Raw genomic sequence first — 20,552 nt, 5'->3', positions numbered from 1 at the left:
TTTCCTGTGATATCACTTCTCGTGAAAATGTGCTTTTACCAGAGATAGTGACTACATATATTGAGTAAAAGGTTGATTTACATTTGTTTCAAGCAAATCCAAGAATCATTCATGTTATATTTTGGTTGTCTTGCTTGAGGGAAATGCAAGAGGAACATTTTACCATTCTTGAATGTGTGTAGCCTTGATATAATAATGCTTTGTTATTTCTTATAAAGCAATAAAGTCCGTAATAACTTCTTATAAAAATGAACCTCCAACATATCTACTCATTTATAGCTTAACTATCAAAGTTAGTCTTTACTGAGTGCATTGGTTAATGAAAAATTACATTCGGCAGTTATTGTGCTTATGTTTTATGGATGTACTTAAGTAGTAGACATTTCTGTACTTTGATGTACTAAGTTGTATTAGGCCAAAAAGTGTTGGTAAACTCTGAAAAAAATGATTTTTTTGAAGTCCTACAAGTGACTAAAACTCACCTAACATGAAAACTGTTGAACATGAGCAAAAACCACCTACACACCTATTTTTTGTCCCTCATACACATCCTGGCCATTTAGAGATTTTATGGAATTTTTATTTCTTACTTGAAGCAAAAAATTAAGTTTATTTCTGCCTTTGATTACTAGCCATTAGTTGGAACTGATTTTCTTTAACACCTACACAATCAATCCATGCTCATTTTCCACATGTGGCAAAGTCGTGTAAACTTGTTGATATATTAATTTTATTATAACATTAAGGCATTAACACTCTGTAACCTTTGTAGGTATTGCATGATGTTGCTGGACTTGATAATATATAGTTTTGGTAGAGACCATGGAATTCCATTCATGAGATAACTCCATTATACAGTTACCACAAGCTGTCAGATAAATACTAATGTTGCACTATGAGTTACTTAATACAATTAACAGTTATACAAGTTGATCACAATAAATTCATTGCATATATAAGCATCTAATGTTATATTGTCAAAATATTTCAGTTTAGTGGTACCCAATCTTAGTGATGTTTGATAAAAAGGATTGAAACAAATAGCTAAATAAAGATTACAAACGTATGCAAAATTATTAGCTGAACATTTGCCACTAAATTATGTGAACTTAGTTTGTAGAACTAACCAAGCTGTCTACTACAGTACAATTATTAACAAAATCTATTATAATTTAAGAGCTATTCCTCCAAATTTTTGAATGTTTTATATATATAGTATATTACAAAATAAAAACTTTTTCGTTGAAAGATATGATGAATGTAATAATAAAGAAGACAATAATTGTCATGAAAATGCCATCTGTACAAACACATATGGTAACTTTACATGTCAATGTCAAAATGGTTATACAGGAAATGGAATAACATGTAATGGTAAGTGACTTTATAACTCTATTGTAAACTAATTTTTTTACTAGATATCAACGAATGTAATAATAAAGAAGATAATAATTGTCATGAAAATGCCATCTGTACAAACACAAATGGTAGCTTTACATGTCAATGTCAAAACGGATATGCAGGAAATGGAACAACATGTAATGGTAAGTGGCAATACAATGCATGATTGTCTAACTCCACTTATGATATAGTCATTATTTACTATTGTTATTTTACAACTAAAATACACATGTCTTTCATAGATATCAATGAATGTGTAATGGAAGATATTCAATGTGATTCTGATACTGTCTGTGTTAATAAAAATGGAAATTATAGTTGTGAAGGTAAAGGATTTTTGTGGTAATATTTAAATAGCAATACAACTACATTATAGGTCCAACTCTTTATTTACCATTTTTGGATTTGGGTTCATCTAATAGTCATAAAGTGAATGATAGCTCTCAATTTGTCGTACTCTCTTCACCTCTACAATTTGCAAATATAACCTATACTGCAGTATATGTAAGTATTATATAACATACATTTGATATAATAGTATCACACATTATTTAATATATTTTAGGTTAATAAGAATGGGCTAATAAGTTTTGAACAAAACTACACCTATCATATGCCACAAGCATTCCCAATATCTGCTAAAGTAATTGCTCCATATTGGAACATAAACAATGCAGGTGAACTTAGCTACACTATCATCAAAAGTGATATCAGTGAACAAACTGAAGCTATTAATCTAGTCAATAACTATTTAGCTTATAACTTCAGTATCAATTTTAATGCAGACTTGATACTAGTAGTTCAATGGATTAATATAAGCACAAGCAACAAAGTATGTGTACCTGATACATAATATTTTAATAATTGTTGGTTTATATGGTAACAGACTAATAGCAGTGCCTTTCAAGCTGTATTAGCATCTCAAGGAAACAAGACATATGCTATTTTACATACAAATGTGGTCTATTTGATTGGAATGGAACTGATGCTATTATAGGGTTTAGTGCTAGTAACACTGTTTTTGCAAACTTTCCATTATCAAGACTGGTTCAGGCAAATATTAAACTGCCTTAATTCACCAACTTCAAATTGGAGCAACATTGGTGTATGATATAGGTAGGTAGTAAGGTTGCATTAGTTTATAACTGATCTTACTCTCTCTGTAGGTTGTCACTACATTAGTAGTAATTGTGGACCTGGAGAAGAGCTAAACATTGATTGCAATGGTTGCATTTTAACTAATATCTGTTTAAGAGACCATCCTTTAGAAATGGAGGAAGATGCATTATAGGATCTGTTCCCAATAAATTCACTTGTGATTGTAGTAACACTGGATATACTGGGAAAATATGTGATTTTCTAAGTCATGGAGTGTTTCCTACCATGACAAATTACAGCACAATATTGCAACAACATCAACCATCACTATATGAACAGTATTGCTGTAACGTCTACAATCTTCAAAAATATTTCTCAATAATACAGAATGGAAGAAAGAAAATTGTCATTTGTCCATCAGTACTTCCTATTGCTTGTCAAAGTAAGTGTTCAGTTTTGCTTTTCTGAAACAAACCTTTCTAATAGAATACAGAGATCAAAATTGTAAGACCTGGTATGAGTCAGGTTATACTATCAGTGGGTGTCTATCTTATTAATCCTGATAAAGGGACTCCATTTGAGGTACTTCTTTATTTAGATAGACAAATGGATAACTAGCTAGATACAGATTAATACATAGGCTATGTATGAATAAAAAAATGGATGAAAATGTTTATTTTTAATCATTATTTATAGGTCTATTGTGACATGGAGACTGATGGTGGTGGATGGACTGTTATTCAACGAAGAATGGATGGCTCCATTGACTTTTATCGTAACTGGACAGATTATAATGAAGTTTTGGCAACCCTTTCAAGAGAATTTTGGCTAGGATTGAATAAAATATATCGACTTACTCACAATAGAATAAACAGTTTACAAGTCAATCTAGAAGACTTTGAAAAACAATAAAACCTATGCTCTGTACTCTGCATTCAATATTGGAGACAGTACTACAAAATATACTCTTTTTTAGGTAAATATAATGGGACAGCTGGTGATAGCTTGATGATTCATAATGGATGCAAATTCACCACTAAAGATAGTGACAATGATAGAGCTGGATCTGGTAATTGTGCAATAACATTCAACGGAGGATGGTGGTATAATGCATGTTATGACTCAAATCTAATGGACTTGTACATTGGAAGAGATAGTAACAATCATAAGGAATTATTGGAAACACGGGAAAGTGTCTACTACTTTAAAATTCTCTGAGATGAAGTTTCGTCACTCTTAATCCAATGTGAATTTTGCCATGTACTAGGCTACATAACTGTTGTTTATTTAATACATATTTTGTTAATTGTTATTGCCAAAATCAAATATACATTTACATACATAAAAGTTAACTGATCTTACACTTTATTATGACTACAAGATATAAGTCATTATCAAATACTCCCCACGTTGATATACTTCCCATATAAAAAATATGTGGAAATGCAATAGTTAAAATGCAATGTGTGTAGAGATTTAGTAAAATAGATCATTTGCCATAGAATGTGCAACATTGCATTGTCACAATATTTATACAAATATATCCATCAGTATTTCAGATATAACAAGTGTCCAACACACAGAGGGATCTGTAGCTATCTTGTTAACCAGAGTAGGAGGAGAGGGAGTGATTACTGGAGATGAGAGGGATTACACAAGACATTACATAACTACATGGTTAAATGAGCACCAAATGTTTATTTTTAAATTAAACTAACAAAATTACTAATAAAACTTTAGTACTTATTATCCACTGCCCATAATCATAAATGGTTTAACTATATGTACACCAAACAGATAACAGGTTTTACCTATCACATTACTACTTCATTAAACTGTTAAGTAGTGTACTCTATCTCGTATATGATCTTGGCATTATCTACAGGAATATAACTAGGTACAGTCTATGAGATGTAATACATACATTAAACTGAATATTGTGATAAATTGAACTATAAGAGACAATGGTTTGTAAAGAATTATAATAGTTCATATCAGTTCCAATATTTCTTCAACAGGATCACTGAAGAGACCTCTTCCAATAGAATCAACACCAGCTACACAAATATTGTACGCATTACAAAAGACTACATCATTCACAATGACATATCTGTCAGTACTGCTGAGGTTGTATGTGATACTATTATTACTAATGATCACAATATACTCAATGATTCTATAGAGGACAATCAATGTCTTCCCATGTCATTTTGTTTGATGTCAAGCAAACAAATGAAACTATAATCAACTTTGGTGATCCCATATGTTCTAAAGTTATATTTATTTAAGTTTTAATAAAAACATTAAAAGAGTTGTTTACCTCTTTGATCTGTTTCACCTTATATCAACACTGGATATCTATCTATCTATCTATCTATCTATATATATATATATATATATATATATATATATATATATATATATATGACCAAACTTCTTTTGGGATCAAATATTTCATTTCACTGGACAAATTTGTTAATGTATAATTGAATGCTGTGGTCTGATGATGACCAGTGTCATATTAACTGACGAAAACTCAAGACAAGATACATATTTTATGTAATATTATAGTATGTTATGTAGTTACTATCTTCACTACTGGAACGTGTCCAGTTCACTCAAATAGTGATGGTAGAGACATATCAGTTGCTGAGAAAAACTAGTAACTGGTGTAGGAACTAGATAATGAAATAGTCAGATTGTGTTAATATCAGTATGAACTCACAAATAAATCTCAACAATGTTTGTGTAATATTAATTGAAGGAAAATCTTTATGTGAGTAAACTCTGATGTCATAATATGTATTCAGTTTAATCCATTGATTTTAATTTCATCTTTTGTAGTAGATAGTATCTTGTTGGTACCTACTCCAGTAGTAGAGTTAATAACAATGACATATCCATAGTCTGTAATGACATAGTCCGGCTAACTTTGATACTACTCTCATTTGAATATATGGGATCTCATTACATATAGAAGACCACTGGAACCGAAAATAACTAAGACAAACAGCTAACTTCACATACCTTGTAATATCATACCATCTAATATCATGCCTTGTAATATCATACCTTGTAATATATACCTTGCAATATCATACCTTGCAATATCATACCTTTCAATATCATACCTTGTAATATCATACCTTGTAATATCATACCTTGCAATATCATACTTGCAATATCATAACATACCTTGCAATATCATACCTTGTAATATCATACCTTGCAATATCATACCTTGCAGTATCATACCATTTAACATAATACCTTGTAATATCATACCATCTAATATCATACCTTGTAATATCATACCTTTCACTATCATACCTTGTAATATCATACCTTGCAATATCATATCTTTCAATATCATACCTTTCAATATCATACCTTGCAAATATCAATATCATACCTTTCAATATCATACCTTGTAAATATCTATATCATACCTTGCAATATTATACCTTTCAATGTCATACCTTGTAATATCATGCAATACATACCTTGTAATATCAATATCATACCTTGTAATATTCTTCATTCCCACCTCCTTTATTACCTAAACTACATGGTTCCTTTGTAATACACAATACCATCAGTAGTTAATGGTGGACACACTGTCCATTAGTTATTAAAGATCATTACTAAATATCTAGTTCACTGTTAGCATCAATGATTTTGTATATAATAAGTTTTTATCACAACCATCACTAATAATTAAACAAGCAAAATATTGTATTTTAAGTAATTTTGCATTTTTATCAAATGTTTCATATTTTCTACAATTGGTAATAAGTCTTTTCATTATAATTATCTTTTTGGCTGTTTTATAGTGCCTCCACTACAGGTGGAAAATTTGTATACTATGACCAGAGGATGAAATCAATATTGAAAAGCTTTCATAGATTGATCTACTATTACAAAGAATGTCTGTCCCCTATAATGAAAGGACAAGTAGAGAAACTATTGGAAATACTGGACCAGTATTTCCAGTAGTTTCTCTACTTGTCCTTCCTTCTCTACTTGTCCTTATGAAGGAATTAATATTGGAATTATGATTCCTCCAAGCAAAGTTAGCGTATAAATATATTTATATTTTCAAGACTCAGATGGTGAAACCTCAAAACCTTTGAGGCTGTTGAGATTTTTGCAGATGCTATATAAATAAATGGTGACATACAGATATGTATGTATGTGTTTATATTCTACAAACTAAGCCTATTGATTTGTCATTAAAATGTTTGACTTGGGATTTTAAAATTTGAAAGGTGGATTACAACAAGGAATGAATTACGACTAGTTTCAATTATTTTTAAAGCCAAATTGAATGGTACCAATGCTACTGTTATATGTAATAAAAATGAATGCTTTGCAGGAGACATAAATTCACATTTCACTGTTTATTTAATAGCTGTCTATTATATGATATATCTGATTTAAAATTCAGTGTTTCTATGCGGAAAGAAAAGAATGAAAGAAAAAACAATCAAAGATTTGACATCACTTTTGAATGGAAGGAAAGTATTATTAATACAATAGTTATCACTAACTTAGTCTGTGTTACTGATTTGTCAGTACATAATTATAATTAATAATTATTTAGTTATTAAGGAAGAGTTAGTGTCAGTGTCTGCAGAGAGACAAAAAAGAGTTGGAGACACTACAGGAAGTGAGTCAAGAGACATCACACAAGATATTCCAATAAAGTCTAAAGTAAGTGATGCATTTTCTCACTTTTTGTTGAAATAATATTTTATTCCAAAACCAGTGCCTATTACAAAAATGAGTATCAATTTTATGAATGAACAACATCAATTAGCTCACTTCTATAAAGGAAACAATACATCTGTATTACAAGTAATTAATATAATTAATTAATTAATTATTTCCTATATATATAGGAGCTATGTGGATTAATTCATTTGGACTTGGAGTTCCAATTTGTATTTGCACTGTGGATAATATCAAAAAGTCTAGGTATCATAATATAACATGATATTAATTATAGTTAATATAATGTGTTAACATTTTAGCACTGCAGTTAGGTGATACTGATAAACCATTAAAACTAATAGGAAAATGGCAACAATTAATGAAGCGTTTTTCTGGAGGTAATCTATCAGAGACACCAAGTCTCTTTATGAGAAGGAATGTGTTTTTTGCTGTATCAGAGAAAACATAGTCAGTTTTATAATATAAGATTAGCACGTTTATTACAGTCTATATATATATTGTAGGTATCTAACTCCACAGCACTGAGTTTTTTTATTATGATGTAAGTAGTATCTCACTCTTTATTAATCTATTCATTCATGCATTATAATAGGCCCAGAATCATGTACTAAGTGGCTATTATCCAACATCAGAAGAGGAGGCACTTGAACTAGCCTCCATTACAATGCAAGTATATAATAATATTACTATATAAAATATCTCCTCTGTCTGTTAGTTATCATATGGTGACTATAATGAGATTATTCATAATGATCAGTTTACTAAAGATCATCTTCCCACTTTACTACCATCTGCAATGTTAAGGAACAAAAAAACGATTACAATATGAGAAAAGTTTACTAGTTAAACATGAGCTCCTCTCTCAAAGACAACCCAAAGCATTAATGGTAAGTATTATATCATATAGACTTAATATTGTTATAATGACTGTACAGCTTTTATGACAAGTACTTGGAGTTATGTAGAAGGTGGCCATTTTATGTCTACGAAGGGAACTTCACTACTAAAAGTTACTAACAAACAACTACCACTGTAACTATATAAAAGAAAGGAAGTTCAAAATTAATGATATTCTTGTCTTGTTTGATGTTATATTTATAGTCCTCTATCAAGTCAGTTTCGTAAACTTCCTATAAGAATAGGAATCAATACATTAGGATTTCATATTCTTAACAAAGAGATTAATGTAAGTTAACAAAATATGTAATTGTTATTATTAAATATTATTATTTGACGTCTCCAAACATTGCAGATATTAAGGAATCAAATTACATTTCTGCAAAGTTCTAGGGTTTTAAAAATTTTTAAAGCATGATCAATTATTAGAACAAGTATCTTCACATGATTGCATCAAAAAAAGCTGAAAATTTTTCGGATATTTCTACCTTAAGTCAGCGGCAGAGGAACCTATGGGGCACATGCCCCCCCCCCCCCAAAAAAAAAATTACAACATGCTCATTGTATCTCCCCAAAATGTTTACACTGAAGTATGCAATATGTAAAGAACAATGAAAAAACACTCATTGTAATTATGATATAATTGTGGCAATAGGGTATTACCACATCATTGTATATTATTTTTACATATACAATGTATTGTAAGTGAAAAGCAAAAACACTCCTCAGCTTCTGGGGGACTGTGCCCCCAGATCCTCTCTTTGGTGCCCACCCCCCAATTTCAAATGTGTTCCTCCACCTCTGCTTTAAGTTGCTTCTACTTTTTTACATTGTTATTTTAGATGTTAGTAATTTGAAAGATATCATTAAAGCTTTGAAACAAGGCTATTTCCCCAGTCATTGCTGGTCTCTTCTTGGTCTACAACTGGGTCTATTACAACATACTCTGTCAGACATTAGAACTGAATAACGAGATGATCCAGAGAGCTGTCTTCAGGACTCAAGAAATGTTTAAACTCAATGGTTGAGTAAAGATGACAAGGTGATTGAAAGTTGAGGTCCTAGATAGGACATGTTTGATGATGCTCTCAAGACAATAGAAGTTTTTGCTGCTGAACAAGTAATTAATGTATATTAGGATAATAACAAATCAAATTATAAAAACAAGGCAATGTACTTTGGAAAAATAAAAATCCTAAATATCACAAGTTACAGTAAGTGAGTAAAATTAAAGTATAAAAACAAGACAAATGAACTTTCACAAATTGATACTGATTCACAAATAAAATCTCAAAAAATTGATGCTGATTTAGTCAGCATTATAAAGATCAGATGCGATTTGACAACCTTATAAACTGTTAACTACTGGTCCACCCACCACTTCATATGTTTCCTCTGTACTGGCACTTTCTCCATGTGCCTCATTACGAGAATTATTATCAGTAGTTGTTGTTATAGGAGGAACAGCAATTGTTGAAACTTGTGGAATTGGGATTGAAGTAGGGAAACACATCAATTACATTTTCCCTCAGTACTGGTGTAGTTGAATTACCAGTAAATGATGAGGAAGACTCAATTTGAGGTAGTAGGTTCTGAGTAGGAGTATCTGAAATAGTTATTGGCTCCTGGGAAACTTGAGAATAATTATTTTGTGTGGTAGAGAACCTATTTGACTGTAGGTTCATATCCCAAAGTTGTTGTAGATATAATGGTTGTTGTGGGGTCATACATTTTTGAGGAATTGTTGAGGTAGAGTTTCACCTGGTACCAGACACGTATTGGGAGATGTGGGTGGATATACAACTTGTGAATATGGAGGAGGCAAATGTGTAGCAGGTTGATGATTCTTAAAAGCTGCATTAATAGGTGATACACAGTAGTAAGGTGAAGGGTCATGACCATCTTGAGTAGGAAGAGTAGCATATTGAACATTTGGATTGGGAGTATCTTGAGGTACTACCACATTAGGTAAAGTATTTCTAGTATAATGAGGCGTAGTGTTTACAGTGGTACTCGGTAAAGTATTTTGACGAGATATTGATGTAGATTGTATAGCATCGGTATCTGAGGTCGATCCCAATGTACATGGATTAGATACCACATTATTTAACTCTATCTCATTATCTTGATGTCTATCTGTTGTACGTGGTCTTCTCCTCTTGTGTAGTTTAGCACATATACCAATACGTTTGTACCAACAGATAACAGAGGAGATTATAACTATGATGATAATAAGAATGGCAACACCACCTGGATACCTCCAACAACAGGACCAATAACTTGTAGATTGTATGAAGCATTAGAAAAAAAATACCTCTTATTCTCACCTGATGATGAAGTCTCACCTGATGATGAAGAAACTATATGACAAAAAATGAGTTAAAAGTTTAAGGTAATATAATTTATGAAACATAATTTAATTAAATCTTAATTGAATGTTGTCATTATATACATTATTTTATATTACTCACAAAATAGTCCAGAACAAGTAGTCTTTATGCTATAACTTTTAGAATATGAACTGCTATAAAACTATAGGAATAGAAAGAGTGTCACAGAATTAATTAGTGTAATATATTTTTATTGAGAATAAAGACTTCTAGGGAACTAAGAACAAACATGTATGCCATTCTTGTATTATCATCACTTACTACATTCTATAGTGACATCCTTGGAGTGAGAACAATTAGTCACTGAAGTTGATGGACAGGAATTACTAGTACCATAACATGTGTCAGAGGAAGAACTAGACATGTATGTACTCCAAAAATTGGTTGATAATAATATCCAGGTCTGTATTATGATGAAAAAAAAACACTTATGTATAGTTAATCAAATATAGCTACTTCCTTGATAAGTCAAATCACTATGTTAATAAGGAAGGAATTATTACTGTTAATACTCACATATTGAGATGATCATATCTATAGTAATAGTTATATCCCAGTTGTTTACAAATAGTTTGAGCATCAGTAGAATCAAATCCATCATCACATATTGTTCCCCACTGTCTATTACAATAGATCTCCACACGTCCTTGATTGGAATAATTCCCTCCTTGAAGACGTATCATACCATTGAATGGATTACTGTCCCAGATTCTAGTGGAATCTGTACAAAATTGATAAGTTAATATAATATTAATACTCACAGCAGTACACAGTAGCATCATAAGAGTTAGTGTTAGTACATTCACTATCAATGTATGTATCAAAGGAACACTGAAATATAGTGAGGTAGCTAATACTGTCACAATTGAAGTTATACATCTTCATAGATAGAGTATCAGTGCCATAACTATAAAAAGGGAAATTAAATAGGGACTTCATTAAGTGCAATAGTGATACTAACCTCACCAATCCAGCTCTTGAGTAACTAGAGGCTCCAGTATATCCTAACTGATGACAGATGACATTAGCTTCAGTAGAACTGTAGTGGGAGTCATCATCACAGATATTACCCCATCCATTGTAATAGATCCTTACAATACCATAGTAATAGGATGATGAGGTATATCCATTACGATATAGAACAATAGCACCATTTTGACCAATACCTGCTTGAAAGAAATAGATTAATATGCACTAACAGTTGAAAGACTAAAATAATTATCAACAAATGCATTGTCAATGTACATGTGTACATGTAAACATTGTTAAGGTATTGAAAGCAGTACATTCTAGCAATTAAAATGCCATACTTCAATATCCTATCATATTATAGTTCATCTTAAAGACACTTGGCCTGGTCTGTTTCTTAAAAGTAATTTAAAACTTAATTAAAAATAATTGAAAACAAAAATTTATAAATACAGCAACCACAGATATTTACTTAATATTATAGATTATTAATAGAAAACATCAAACTCAGCATTTCACCAAGCTCTATCTTAAATATTTTCTAAGTAACACTACAAGATTACATTAGGACTATGCTAAATACTTATCTTAATAAGTATATTGTACTTATATTACCTTCAAGACAAACAACTCCAGCATCCTCACTATGACTACAATCATGTGATCCAATACTTTTATGAGAACAAGAGAAGATGGACACTTCGTTACCAGCACATTGAACATCATCTAATAATATCGAGCCATTCCCCCTGACCAAAGTAAGCACTACCTCTAGCAATAGCACCTGAAATATAATGTAATAACAAAACAATTACAGAATATATGAAATATATATACTTACCAGAACTAGAATAGTTCAACATACGACACACAATTTTAGCATCAATAGTATTCCACCCATCATCACATATTGTACCCCACTGATTATTAGCACACACTTCTACACGACCAGATGTTCTATTAGAACCACCAACTAGACGAACATCACCATAAGTACAATTGTCTGCATATCCTATGATATAAATCAATAGTTTAATTACAATCATTAATAATATAACAAATACATGGTATAAAGTACTAAATAATATATTCACCTTCAAGACAAACAACTCCAGCATCTTCACTATGACTACAATCATGTGATCCAATACTTTTATGAGAACAAGAGAAGATGGACACTTCGTTACCAGTACATTGAACATCATCTAATAATATCGAGCCATTCCCTGACCAAAGTAAGCACTACCTTTAGCAATAGCACCTGAAATATAATGTAATAACAAAACAATTACAGAATATATGAAATATATATACTTACCAGAACTAGAATAGTTCAACATACGACACACAATTTTAGCATCAATATTATCCCACCTGTCATCACATATTGTACCCCACAGATTATTAGCACACACTTCTACACGACCAGATGTTCTATTAGAACCACCAACTAGACGAACATCACCATAAGTACAATTGTCTGTATATCCTATGATATAAATTAATAGTTTAATACAATAATTAACATGTTATAAAGTACTAAATAATATATTCACCTTTAAGACAAACAATTCCAGCATCTTCACTATGACTACAATCATGTGATCCAATACTTTTATGAGAACAAGAGAAGATGGACACTTCGTTACCAGTACATTGAACATCATCTAATAATATCGAGCCATTCCCTGACCAAAGTAAGCCTCTCTACCTCTAGCAATAGCACCTGAAATATAATGTAATGACAAAACAATTACAAAATATATGAAATATAATACTTACCAGAACTAGAATTAAGTTCAACATACGACACACAATTTTAGCATCAATATTATCCCACCCGTCATCACACATTGTACCCCACAGATTATTAGCACACACTTCTACACGACCAGATGTACTATTAGAACCACCAACTAGACGAACATCACCATAAGTACAATTGTCTGTATATCCTATGATATAAATTAATAGTTTAAATACAATAATTAACATGTTATAAAGTACTAAATAATATATTCACCTTCAAGACAAATAACTCCAGCATCTTCACTATGACTACAATCATGTGATCCAATACTTTTATGATGAACAAGAGAAGATGGACACTTCGTTACCAGTACATTGAACATCATCTAATAATATCGAGCCATTCCCTGACCAAAGTAAGCATTACCTCTAGCAATAGCACCTGAAATATAATGTAATAAACAAAACAATTACGAATATATGAAATATATATACTTACCAGAACTAGAATAGTTCAACATACGACACACAATTTTAGCATCAATATTATCCCACCCGTATCACATATTGTACCCCACAGATTATTAGCACACACTTCTACACGACCAGATGTTCTATTAGAACCACCAACTAGACGAACATCACCATAAGTACAATTGTCTGTATATCCTATGATATAAATTAATAGTTTAATACAATAATTAACATGTTATAAAGTAATAAATAATATATTCACCTTCAAGACAAACAACTCCAGCATCTTCACTATGACTACAATCATGTGATCCAATACTTTTATGAGAACAAGAGAAGATGGACACTTCGTACCAGTACATTGAACATCATCTAATAATATCGAGCCATTCCCCTGACCAAAGTAAGCATTACCTCTAGCAATAGCACTGAAATATAATGTAATAACAAAACAATTACAGAATATATGAAATATATATACTTACCAGAACTAGAATAGTTAACAACATACGACACACAATTTTAGCATCAATATTATCCCACCCGTCAATCACATATTGTACCCCACAGATTATTAGCACACACTTCTACAACACCAGATGTTCTATTAGAACCACCAACTAGACGAACATCACCATAAGTACAATTGTCTGTATATCCTATGATATAAATTAATAGTTTAATACAATAATTAACATGTTATAAAGTAATAAATAATATATTCACCTTCAAGACAAACAACTCCAGCATCTTCACTATGACTACAATCATGTGATCCAATACTTTTATGAGAACAAGAGAAGATGGAACTTCGTTACCAGTACATGAACATCATCTAATAATATCGAGCCATTCCCCTGACCAAAGTAAGCATTACCTCTAGCAATAGCACCTGAAAATAATGTAATAACAAAACAATTACAGAATATATGAAATATATATACTTACCAGAACTAGAATAGTTCAACATACGACACACAATTTTAGCATCAATATTAAGCCCACCGTCATCAAGTATTGTACCCCAACTATGAGCACCCACTTATCCCACCATGTCATCACATATTGTACCCCACAGATTATTAGCACACACTTCTACAACGACCAGATGTTCTATTAGAACCACCAACTAGACGAACATCACCATAAGTACAATTGTCTGTATATCCTATGATATAAATTAATAGTTTAATACAATAATTAACATGTTATAAAGTACTAAATAATATATTCACCTTTAAGACAAACAATTCCAGCATCTTCACTATGACTACAATCATGTGATCCAATACTTTTATGAGAACAAGAGAAGATGGACACTTCGTTAAAAGTACATTGAACATCATCTAATAATATCGAGCCATTCCCCTGACCAAAATAAGCACTACCTCTAGCAATAGCACATGAAATATAATGTAATAACAAAACAATTACAGAAGATATGAATATATATATACTTACCAGAACTAGAATAGTTAACATACGACACACAATTTTAGCATCAATATTATCCCACCCATCATCACATATTGTACCCACGATATTAGCCAGATTATTAGCACAGTACTTCTGAACACGACCAGCTAAAATGTTATAAAAAAACATGGTATTAGAAGACAACCAACTAGACGAACATCACCATAAGTACAATTGTCTGTATATCCTATGATATAAATTAATATTTAATACAAAATTAACATGTTATAAGTACTAAATAATATATTCACCTTTAAGACAAATTACAACTCCAGCATCTTCACTGTGACTACAATCATGTGATCCCAATACTTTTATTAGAACAAGAGAAGATGGACACTTCGTTACCAGTACATTGAACATCATCTAATAATATCGAGCCCACTCCCTGACCAAAGTAAGCACTACCTCTAGCAATAGCACCTGAAATATAAAGTAATGACAAAACAATTACATAGTATATATACTTACCAGAACTAGAATTATTCAACATTCTGCATACAACTTTAGCATCATTAGTATCCCAATAATCATCACATACTGTACCCCACTGATTATTAGCACACACTTCTACACGACCTGATGTTCTATTTGAACCACTAACTAGACGAACATCACCATTAGTACAACTTTCTGTGTAAAGATATCAAGTAAAAACGGAAAATGCCTTAATTTAATCAATGAACTGTTTTACTTCCAGAACATCTCACACCTACATCTTCACCATGAACACAATTATGACTACCTAATCCTCTATGAGAACATTGTAGTAATGTTAACTCAGACCCAGAGCAACTAAGATCATCAAGCCATATTGGACCAGTCCCAGCTCCAAAATAGGCACTACTATAATATGTGTAAGTTAATGAATAAAAAAATCATATATGAGATAAGTCATTTTATTGGTAGATAGTACCTGATGAATATCCTAGTTGACGACATACAACTCTAGCATCACTACTGTCAAAAGTGATCATCACACACTGTACCCCATGTATTGTTAACACATATTTCTACTCTTCCTCGATTTGTATAGCTACTATCTGACAGTCTAACAACTCCAGTAGTACAACCTAATGGAAGTACAAATAAAAACATAGATACATACTAAAAAAATTATTAACTACTGTTTCACTAAACTCTTTGTAAAAAGTGTGTATTTGGTCTATCATAAACATGGCAAAATGGTCATGACGAATTGCTATCTATATGAGTTGACATCTTTGTCTCACTAAAACTACCAAATATTTAGACTTATTATCATCATCTTTTGTACGTAGAGTCTTGTTTGTATATTTACTTAATTTAGCAGTGTATAAAACATATACTTATATATTATATAAAGTAAAGACATAAACTAATAGCATGTTATAAAGATTTTATTAATATACTCACCTCCGAGGCAAACAACTCCAGCATCCTCACTGTGACCACAATTATGTGACCAATACCGTTATGAGAGCAAGAGAAGATGGATGTTTCAGTACCAGTACATTGAATGTCATCTAATAATATTGAGGCACTGCCCTGACCAAAGTAAGCACTTCCTTTAGCAGTATCACCTGAAGTAAAGTACAATTACATAATATATGGAGTATATATATACTTACCATAACTAGAATAGTTCAACATTCTACATACAACTTTAGCATCATTATTATCCCAGCTATCATCACATACTGTACCCCACTGATTATTAGCACACACTTCTACACGACCAGATGTTCTATTAAAACCACCAACTAAAACGAACATCACCGTTAGTACAACTTCCTGTGTAAAGACATCAAAATAAATCACAAAATATCTTTATTTTAAACAATGAACCTGTTTTAGAACATCTCACACCTACATCTTCATAATGACCACAATTATGACTACCTAACCCTCTATTAGAACATTGTAGTAATGTTAACTCAGACCCAGCGCAACCAAGATCATCAAGCCATATTGGACCAGTCCCAGCTCCAAATAGGCACTACTATAATATGTGTAAACTTGATGAATAAAAAAATCATAAATGAAATAAGTCATTTTATTGATAGATAGTACCTGATGAATATCCTAGTTGACGACATACACACTCTAGCATCACTACTGTCAAAGTCATCATCACACACAGTACCCCATGTATTATTAACACATATTTCTACTCTTCCTCGATTTTGTATAGCTACTATCTGCCAGTCTAACAACACCAGTAGTACAACCTATAAAAATACAATAAATATCTTTTACATGCACATATAAAGTCAGAAATAACACTTAGGTGAGTTTAAATAAAAAAACATACATAGATTCAAAAAAATCCATTAATTACTGTTTCATAAAACTATTTGTCATTGGTGCAAATAGTGAGCATTTGGTCTACCATAAACATGGCAACAATGGTCATGACGAATTTCTATCTATATGAGTTGACATCTTTGTCTCACTAAAACTACCTAATATTTAGACTTAATTATCAGCATCTTTTCTATGTACAATCTTGTTTGTATATTTACATAATGTAGCAGTGTATAAAACATATACTTATATATTATAAAGTAAAGATATAAACTAATAAATGCATGTTATAAAGATTTTATTAATATATTCACCTCCGAGGCAAACAACTCCAGCATCCTCACTGTGACCACAATTATGTGACCCAATACCGTTATGAGAGCAAGAGAAATGGATGTTTCGTTACCAGTACATTGAATGTCATCTAATAATATTGAGACACTGCCCTGACCAAAAGTAAGCACTTCCTTTAGCAATAGCACCTAAGTAAAGGACAAACTACATAATATAGGAGTATATATACTTACCATAACTAGAATAGTTCAACATTCTACATACAACTTTAGCATCATTATTATCCCAATAATCATCACATACTGTACCCCACTGATTATTAGCACACACTTCTTACACGACCAGATGTTCTATTAGAACCACCAACTAAAACGACATCACGCATTAGTACAACTTCCTGTGTAAAGACATCAAAATAAATAACAAAAATATCTTTATTTTAAGCAATCAACCTCTTCCAACATCTCACACCTACATCTTCACCATGAAACACAATTATGACTACCTAACCCTCTATGAGAACATTGTAGTAATGTTAACTCAGTACCCAGAGCAACTAAGATCATCAAGCCATATTGGACCAGTCCAGCTCCAAAATAGGCACTACTATAATATGTGTAAGCTTGATGAATAAAAAAATCATAAATGAAATAGTCATTTGTTTGGTAGATATTACCTGATGAATATCCTAATTGGTTGACATACAACTCTAGCATCACTACTGTCAAAGCCATCATCACACACAGTACCCCATGTATTATTACCAACATATTTCTACTCTTCCTCGATTTTGTATAGCTACTATCTGCCAGTCTAAACAACACCAGTATTACACTAATGGAGAGTACAATAAAAATCTTTACATTACGGCGTAATGTCAGAAATAACACTTAGTGAGGTAAAAGAAAACCATAATACATAGAAAAAATCCATTAACACTTGTTTCATAAAATTCTTTGTCATTGGTGCAAATAGTGAGCATTTGGTCTACATAAACACTACAACAATGGGCATGACGAATTGCTATCTATATAAGAGTCGACATCTTTGTCTCACTAAAACTACAAATATTTAGACTTAATTATCAGCAATCTTTCGTGTTATTAAGTTTGTGATATTTACATACTGTAGCAGTGTATAAAACATAGACTTAATATATATATAAAGTAAAAGACATAACTAATAAATGCATTGTTTTAAAGATTTTATTATATATTTCACCTCCGAGGCAAACAACTCCAGCATCCTCAACTGTGACCACAATTATGTAACCCAATACGTTATGGTGAGCAAGAGAAGAGGGATGTTTTCAGTACCCTTACATTGAACGTCATCTAATAATATTAGGCCTGCCCTGACCAAAGTAAGCACTTCCTTTAGCAATAGCACCTATAGTAAAGTACAATTACAAATAATATGGAGCATGTATACTTACCATAAACTAGAATAGTTCAACATTCTACATACACTTTAGCATCATTATTATCCCAGTACTCATCACATACTGTACCCCATTGATTATAGCACACACTTCTACACGACCAGATGTTCTATTAAACCACCAACTAGACGATATCACTGTTAGTACAACTTTTCTGTGTAAACGACATCAAACTAAATCTCAAAATATGTTTTTTAATTTAAGCCATGAACCTGTTTTTTCGAAACATCTCCACCTACATCTTCACCATGAAACACAATTATGACTACCTAACCCTATATGAGAAAATTGTAGTAATGTTAACTCAGACCCAGAGCAACTAAGATCATCAAGCCATATTGGACCAGTCCCAGCTCAAAATAGGCACTACTATAATATGTGTAAGCTTAATGAATAAAAAAAACATAACTGAAATAAGTCTTTTGTTGGTAGATATTACCTGATGAATATCCTAGTGACGGACTCATACAACTCCCGAGCATCACTACTGTCAAGTGATCATCACACACAGTACCCCATGTATTGGTTAACACATATTTCTACTCTTCCTCGATTTGTATAGCTACTATCTGACAGTTAGCTAACAACACCCGTAGTACAACCTAATAAAACTACAATAAAATGCTTTACATGCACATGTAAAGTCAGAAATAACACTTAGTGAGTTAAAATAAACACATATACTAAAATCTATTAACTTACTTTTGCATAAAGTTCTTTGTCATTGGTGCAAATAGTGAGCATTTGGTCAACCATAAACAAGGCAACAATGGTCATGACCGAATTTCTATCTATAAGAGGTTGACATCTTTGTCTCATAAAACTACCAAATATTTAGACTTAATTATCATCATCTTTTGTATGGAACAATCTTGTTTGTATTTTACTTAATGTAGCAGTGTATAAACAACATATACTTATATATTATATAAATAAAGACATAAACTAATAAATGCTTGTTATAAAAATTTTATTAATATATTCACCTCGAGGCAAACAACTCCAGGCATCCTCACTGTGACCAAATATGTGACCCATACCGTTATGAGGCCAAGAGAAAGATGGATGTTTCATTACCAGCCATTGAATGTCATCTAATAATATTGAGCACTGCCCTGACCAAAGTAGGCTATCCCCCCTTCAGCAATAAACACCTATAGTAAAGTACAATTACATAATAATGGAGTATATATCTTACCATAACTAGAATAGTTCCATTCTACATCCACTTTAGCAAGTCGGTATCCCCGTAATCATCACATACTGTACCCCACTGATATTAGCACACACTTCCACACTCCAATGTTCTATTGGACCACCACTAACGAATATCCCATTGGACA

General features: G+C 31.7%; 1 pseudogene; it reads right to left on the bottom strand.

Moving 5' to 3' along the window:
* Positions 1 to 4,488: 4,488 nt before the first annotated feature.
* Positions 4,489 to 19,986, bottom strand: LOC121392638 (annotated as a pseudogene).
* Between the last annotated feature and the right edge of the window lie 566 nt (positions 19,987 to 20,552).

The sequence above is a fragment of the Gigantopelta aegis genome, unplaced genomic scaffold, assembly GCF_016097555.1.
Source record: "Gigantopelta aegis isolate Gae_Host unplaced genomic scaffold, Gae_host_genome ctg4228_pilon_pilon, whole genome shotgun sequence".
Classification (NCBI taxonomy): Eukaryota; Metazoa; Mollusca; class Gastropoda; order Neomphalida; family Peltospiridae; genus Gigantopelta; species Gigantopelta aegis.
The sequence above is the reverse complement of the archived record's forward strand: the minus strand, read 5'-3'. Positions and strand labels throughout refer to the sequence as shown.